The sequence below is a fragment of the Diceros bicornis genome, chromosome 37 (assembly GCF_020826845.1).
Source record: "Diceros bicornis minor isolate mBicDic1 chromosome 37, mDicBic1.mat.cur, whole genome shotgun sequence".
NCBI lineage: Eukaryota > Metazoa > Chordata > Mammalia > Perissodactyla > Rhinocerotidae > Diceros > Diceros bicornis.
In genome coordinates, this window is record NC_080776.1 from 32,203,101 (window position 1) to 32,210,783 (window position 7,683).

The 7,683-nt window shown below is 47.5% G+C and overlaps 1 long non-coding RNA gene across 2 annotated transcripts; it reads right to left on the reverse strand.

Moving 5' to 3' along the window:
- Positions 1–210: 210 nt before the first annotated feature.
- On the reverse strand, positions 211–4,404 carry LOC131399332 (uncharacterized). 2 transcript variants are annotated; one of them, XR_009217099.1, is made up of 3 exons: positions 4,318–4,404; positions 1,797–1,832; positions 211–277 (listed from the first exon to the last, which is right to left on the reverse strand). It is a non-coding gene; the product is annotated as an uncharacterized LOC131399332 (long non-coding RNA). The 2 variants fall into 2 exon arrangements; XR_009217100.1 differs by lacking the exon at positions 211–277 and adding an exon at positions 1,305–1,432.
- Between the last annotated feature and the right edge of the window lie 3,279 nt (positions 4,405–7,683).

Genomic DNA, 7,683 nt, shown 5'->3' on the forward strand with positions numbered 1-7,683 from the left:
GTCAGCATCTTGAGTAGAAGGGACCCAGGCTGCTCTTCTTGAACAATGATCCAGCTGGGGAGGAAGTAGGAGGAGGAGGAGCAGGAGGGACAGGGGTTGGAGGAGGGGCTGGGTGGGATTTAACCCACCAGGAGCTGCTGGGACCAGGGTCTCACCAGGCTCTGCAGGACCCTCTCAGTGAAGTTGAACGTGGCCTAATCGTTGCTCATGTCTGATGAATACCGGAGGGTGGAGATGGTGACGTTGACTGTGAGGGTCTTCAGGTTGTGCCCCAAAGCTGCAAGACGAGAGGGAGAGTGATGGCCATCTCTAAAAGCTGGCCTGAGACTAGACCAGAGTCCTGCACTCATTGTAATCTGTCGTCTTCTGTCCCAGTGGCACCATCACCCACCCGTGTGGTCACCCAAGTCAGAACCAGCATATCTGCTCAGCTCCTCCTCCCTCCCAGTAACACCCATTCACCTTGCACACTTGTCCTCACATACACTCTCTCTCTCCATTCCTGTCCTAGCTCAGGTCTTAACTTCCTTCACCCGGACCAACACCCCAGCAGGCTCACTGGATGCTCTGTCTAAAGGATGTTCTACATGGACTACTAGAAGAATCTTTCTGAAATGAATACCTCACTAGGGCCACCACTGCTCTAGTACCACCCATGGCTCCCTATGGCCTTCAGTGTTTAGTTCAACCTTCTTGACCTGGCACTCAAGGCTCTACTCAATCTGGCTCCTGCTCACCTTTCAGTCTCATTTTATCCATCTACTGCGGGTTAAACATTATGTTTCATGCAACCCAAATTCGTTTTAATTCTCCCCATACGGCATGTTGTTTCGGGCCGGAGCCTTTGCTCATGGAATCCTCTGTGCCAGGAAAACCCTTCGTCCTCTATTTGCCAGGGTCCCTCCTACTCATTCTTAAAGACTTCATTCTGGTGAAACTTTCTCTAGCAAGCTCCTCCCCTCCAAATTATGCCAGGTGCCTCTCCCCGAAATATTCCACATTGTATTATAATGGTGTGTTAATTTCACAAGACTAGGGGCTCTCTGAGGGCTGGCCTTAGACTAAATCGTTGGTATAATCTTTGTGATCAGCATGATTGCCCTAAAACCAGAATTTCACACCCTGGTTTCCCAGCTCCTGGATCACACCTGGCTCATGGGGAGTGGGGCCAGAGAGCTTCTCTTGGTAAGGAAAAGGGGCCCCCAGATACCTGTGGTGGCTTCTGGTGGCACAGGTGATGATCAAGTATGCAGGGACGTGGTGGCCAGCTCGGGAGCTGTGGAGAGGGCTGTCATCAGGGAGGGACAGAGTGGGAGGAGCCCCGAGGCTCACACGGGCTCCAGCACTGGCTGTCTCAGGACCACCATTCACAGGTGAAGCATAAATGAGAGTGAGGGGATGGGTGACTGTGTGAGTAGAGGGATGAGCAAGCCTGTGGATGAGAGGAGCCCGAGAGAGAGATAGGTGAACAAGAGTGACTGAACTCGGAGGAGAGACAGATAGGCAGAAAAATGGGCAGATGGATGGGATACCTGGAAAAGGAGGACCAAGGGCGGCGCTTTAGCAGAATTAAAGTGAAAACCACGTGGGGTCAGAATGTGGTGGAGAACATGTCTGTGTCTAAGGCTTTCTCACACTGGGCTGGGACTCTCCACCAGAACCCGGGAGGGAGAGAAGGGATGAATTAGGGCCCTTCCAGGTCCTTCCCTCACCAAGGACAGCAGGTGAAGGAGAACAAGTGCTCCCAAACTCCAAATGCAGATGGGACCCAGGAGATCAGGGCCAGGAATACTCACTGTTGGTAGTCGGGGCCACGGCTCCATAGGTGTAACCTGTGGAGAGAAGGCGAGAGGAGCTGAGCAAGAGTTGGAGTGAACATAAAGAATTAAGGGAGAGGAAGGATGTAGGGACCTTTGTGGGAAAAGCAGAGGGGAAAGCAGCGGGGACGAGTGGAGGGGTGTTCAAGGGGAAGGCAATGAGATGGAAGGTGGCTGGACCCAGTGATCACACAGTGATGAGAAGACTGAACCCAGACCAGGAGGATAGAGAGATGGATCATAGCTCACTTTAGAGCAACGGAGGGAACACAGAACTCTGACTGGGAGAGACAGTGTGGCTGTAGCACAGCCCCTCACCACTGACGTAGAGGCTGTCCCAGTCCAGGGTGAAGGAGCCCAGGTGGGTGACGCGCTGAGTCTCATGGCTCAGCTCCCAGTAGAGTCACTCTCTGTCCAGCCCGGGACATGCTGGGGTCAGAGTGGACGGTGCACATGATGTCCACCCCAGTGGCTGCCCCACCCTTCTCAAGCCTGGGGGAGGAAGATCATGGGGATGTGGAATACTGAGCAGGGTCGTTCTGGGTGTGGAAAGCGAGAGAGGGGAAGGGAGGAGGGTAATGGAGATGCTGAAGGGGCTGCTCTGATGCCTGGAGGGGCTCTCCTAGGTGTCTCCCGTGTGAGACAACCCCCTCACAAGTAAGGCCTGACTTCTTTTAGGATGTGGAGGAGGGGCTTGTGAGTGGCAAAGAGGGGTGAACACACAGACCTGGGTGAGGGGGCGCCTGCAGGTCTGCACGGACAACAGCGAGAACAGTCAGTGCCCTGTGCCATCTGACACATGCAGGCAAGAAAGTACCGTTATGTTCTCTCGGTTCTACACTCCAAGGTCTTTTCTTTCTACTTCTTTCCTACTCCACAGCCATCACCCAGGCCTAGGGAACAATCATCTTATTCTTAATCTTATTGCCAGCACCTCCCATCTTGCCTATTAAGTCTTCATTCTTAAACATGAAGTCCATTTTAACCCACATGCTTAGACCAAACGATAATCACATCATCCTTCTACTCGCATCTCTCCAGAGGGTTCCCACTGGTCTTAGAACAGAGTCCCAGTCACCCTTGATCTGGTCCTGCCTGTCCCCCCTCGCCAGTGTGGCTCACACCCCTACCCCTGTGTTGACTCGGCTCAGCCATCCTTCTTCTCAGTTCATGGACACACCAGGCTCTCTGCTTCAGGGGTGTCCTCATGCGGGTCCCTCTGCCTGAAACGTTTTCTTGAACACACTCCCACACCCTCACTCCAGTCTAACCCTCCGACCAGCTAAATCCAGTCCCAACTCCAGCTCTCAAGCTAAATATCAGCCCTTCTCAAGAGGGCTTCTCTGCCCCCTCAGGTTGATTCACCTTGTGCCAAACTCCCACATCACTCTCATCATTAACTTTTCAAAATCCAAATTCCCAAATACAATATAAATTCCATGGAGGTGGGACAAGGTCTCTCTGGTTCTCCAGGTCCCCATGCATGTGGCCCAGGGCCTGGCTCATGAGATGAGGAACCATCCCGGTTTGTCTAGGACTGTCCTGGTTTGAACACTAAACGTCCTGTGTCTTGGAAAACCCCACTGTCCTGAATAAACGAGGATGGTTGGTCACCATTAATTATACACTCAGAGACTATCTATTGCATGACAAGCACACATTCCCCTCAAGAACATCACAGGAAAGCTAGAATGAAAAAGGCACACACACATACACACACAATTAGTAGAGGTCAACAACTAAATACAAAATTACTTAACAAGATTCTCTGCAACATGAATCACCAGACCGTTATTTCAGAAAAGTTTCAAGAAACAAAGTTAATTCCCTTTACAAGGCAAGGTGGAGAGGACAGTCTTTTTGGAGACTAGCGCCCTTCCCTTCAATCTACAGTGTTGCTTAGTACTCCTCCAAATGATTTGGAATGTCATAAAGAAAAAAATGCTCAAAATGAATCTGGTTACTGGCAAATTCAATTTTAAATTTGTTATTAATACAAAGAAGTTCCAATCATTTTTTTCCCTGAATGCTCCTTTATTTCAAATTTATGTGGAGGATTTATAGGACTTTAGAAATCAAATTGAATGGGTCTAAGGAATGTTGCTGAGTATCGCTGCTAATATTTCATGGGATGTCTTCTAATACTACATACACACGCAAAACATTTCTGTAGTTATATTATATATAAATCCTGACTTTTGAGTATTATGCAATGCAAGTAAATCTATATTTTCTACTATGATACACATTTGCAGTTATTTAGGTTTGTTTCATATGTTTTTATTTGCATATAACTGTACTTACTGAAATATTTACCACACAGAACCACACACAGTTTACCATCTTTCCATCCATCAAACATCAATAATTTTTCTCAAGATACCTTCACTCTCAGTGACTCCAGGTGGTGACAACCCGAGCCCAGGAAAGCTCACTAGCAGGTCTTCTGCACAGTGGAGGCTGCCGGAACCTGTTGGTACCAGGTCCACAGGGTACTCACCTGGTCACACAGAAATCCATGGATCAGCGAGGACAGGTGGCCCCTGAGCCTGGTTTCACCTCAAACTTGAGGTCCACGGATGCTTTTCGTGTCTGAGGGGGGAAAAAAAGTGCAAACAAGCTTTTGAGGCCTTTTATAGGGTGTTGGATGGAAAGGCCAACCCCATTCACTTTTCTTTTTTTGTATTTACTGATTTAACTGTAAGTGTTGGCTGTGGCTGGATTTTCCCGATTCCTATCCAGCCGTCTGCTGCTCCCCAAGATGGGAGAAAGCAGCTTCGTGCTGTGTGCACTTGAGTCACTCAACTCACTTGGCTGGACAGAGACTTTTTGGTGACTCTGGACCCTTTAAACAAGCTTGTCATTTAGGGACCCTGTAAGGGACTCGCTGACTTGTCAACAATTTCCACACTTCATTCAGGGCTCGGGAGATTTTCAGGCCCTGGAGCAGGTTTCCCAACCTCGGCACAACTGACATTTGGGTCCGGATAATTCTCTGTTAAGCCGTCCTGGGCCCTGGAGGACGCTGAGCAGCATTCCTGCCTCTCCCTCTAGATGCCAGGAGCGCCCCCATTAGTAACAACCCAAACATTGCCTCCAGAAGCGGCTAAAGCCCCCTGGGGACAAAATCACACGGAGGACGGTGACGGGGACTCTGAGGAGGGGACGGTGGCGCCCGGAGCCAGGAGGAAGAGCAGCCTCGGGGGCCCTAGCGAACAGCCCTGGGGAAACGGGGCTCCGGGAGGACGGAGGGACGCCAGGCCCTGACAGGGCTGCCCGCCGCCCAGGCCCCTCCCTGGACCGCGACTGGAGCCGGGACCGCCCGCCGCTCACCGAGCCCCGCCCCTGAGGGCGAACATCCACGGGAATGCCGTCCTCGCCGAGAAGACGGAACACACCGCACAGAACGCCCGCTCCATCCATGCCGCCGCCCGCGCTTCCGGTTCCGGTCTCGGGTGGGCGTTCGGGGAGAACGAACGTTTGGGGGCTGCGGGTTGAGGTGGCGGGCGGGGCGAGGCCGTGCACCCCAGCCTCACAGGAGGTGTCTAGTTTCTAGAGTGAGTGAGAAGCTGGAAAGCGGGCTGGGTCACCACCAGGGACAGGGACAAAATCTAGGGGCGGGGCTGTGTGCGGGAACCAGTTCTAGGGGCGGGCTGTGGGCGGGACAAGGCTGTGAGTGACAGCAGGCCGGGGAGGCAGTTTTATGGGCGGGAACAAGGGTGCAGGCAAGGCAATGAGCCGGGACCAGGCTGTGGGCGGAGGCAGGCCCAAACGTTGTGGGCAGAGACCAGTTCCAGGGGCGGGAAGAGGCGGGGGTGTGGCTGGAATAATTCAGGCAGACTTCACAGGGGGAGGAAATCAGCTCCAGGGGCGTGGCTGGAGGCGAGGCTTTCCGTGGACCCCTGGACTGTACAGGTAGCTGGATGTTGAACAGCTGTTCTTCATTCCTTTCCCCACCTTTACACAGCCTCATAGAATGATGTGCCCATATTCAGAATTCTAAATTTTTTGTGTGTTTCCTGTTCTTAATTTCGTTAAAAAATTGGATCATATATTCACATTTCTCTACAACTTGCTGTTCCAAGCCAGTAGATAAGGATATAATGCTATTTTAATTTTAAAAATCTGGGGGGAGGGAGGCCTACATTGTAGATGCACGTATAGGAAACCTTCAAAGAGTGGTGCAAAGTCAATAAAATATTCTCACTCTACCACTGTCTCCCGGGACTTTTGCACAGAGATAAACATCCTTTCCTCCTCTATCCTTCCAGACATACTGTGTATATGTGGGACTGTGTATATGTTCAAGCCCAAAAGGGATGTCCCCAAGCAAAACCTGAAGCCCATGAATTGTCTCATGCATCAGAAGTTAATGAGAAGAGATTTAAATTTCTGGTGGAAGGAGATGAACCAGTGATGAATCCATAGGAAGACAACAAAGAAACAAGAGAATTTTACCATTTAAAAGGTCAAAGGAAAAAGTGAGAAAGAAAATGTATTCATACTATCTGACGTCGCACATCTCTGGATAAGATTCATATGCTATAAAATAGTAAACACTTATGTCATAAAACAGTAGACATTGAATTTTGATTTATCCTAATTCATTAAATAGTTATATTGGGCAAGGGGAATTATGTTTTTAACATATGTAAGAACTCTTCGTGCTGATTTTTTCAGAGAAGAAATAAACTATAAATAGTCAAAAGCTGAAAAATGAAAAAGCTGTATGGGTAGCTAATTTAGAAATATAGATTTTCAACCAGAAAATTAAAGAAATTGTTTTTGGAACCAGAGTCAAGAGTGGGGAAGGTAGCTTTTCATTATAAGGCTTGGAGTATTATTTGAGAGATGTGCGTATACATACACACAGACGCACACACACGGGAGCCTGAATTTGTATTCCAAAGGGATCATCAAACTCTACAAAGAATTTGTAAAAAGGATTCACTTTACAAGAGTAGAACGTATTTTGAAAACTACAGACTTCAAGCATTAAAAAAGCTGTAATCATCCCTGTGGAAAAATGAATGGGGCATCACTTTCCAATCCACATGTTGATAAGCATTTTACATACATTACTCTTGAGTATTCTCACAGCAACCCATAAGGAAGATGGTATTATCTATCTCCATTTTGCAGATGAGGAAATTGGCGACAGCATATTGCTAAAATTTTCATATAAGTTCTCAATAGATATTGTTTTATGTTAAAATTGTTTATTGAATTTTCTTTTCATTAATAAAATGATATGTGTCACTCTTACAAATAAGCAAAGACTGTGTAAAAACAATTTAGCAAAACGAAAGTTTTCTTTTGATATAATTAAATATAGCAATCACTTTATTATTTTTCTGCTGTCTGCCTCACATCTACAAAGATGGTTCCTATGCCAAAGGCTTACTAGAAAACTCTACTAAAAATCAAGAATCAGGCAATACCCATATTATGCAAGGTTCCTGAATACATGCAAAAAAGCCATTATAACAAATTTTTGTACAAAAATCTTAGATCATTCATGAACTGATAACAACACAAATCATGATTAGGCAAGGTATTTCTGTAGAATGAAAAATATTTAAACTTTAGACATTTAGAAAGGTAGTTCATTACAGTAACTAATGTGTATAAGAAGAATTTTTTCAAACTCACTAAGTGCCAGGAAATCATTTGACAAAATGCACTGCAATATTATTCACAATAACCAAGAGATGGAAACTACCTAATTGTGCACCCGTGGGTGAAAGGATGAAGAAAATCTGGGGCATCTATACAATGGAATATTATTCAGCCTTAAAAAGGAAGGAAATCCTGTATTCAGAATTGCTTGCTTGGATCATTTCAGTAGCCATGTGCTTTCTTCCTT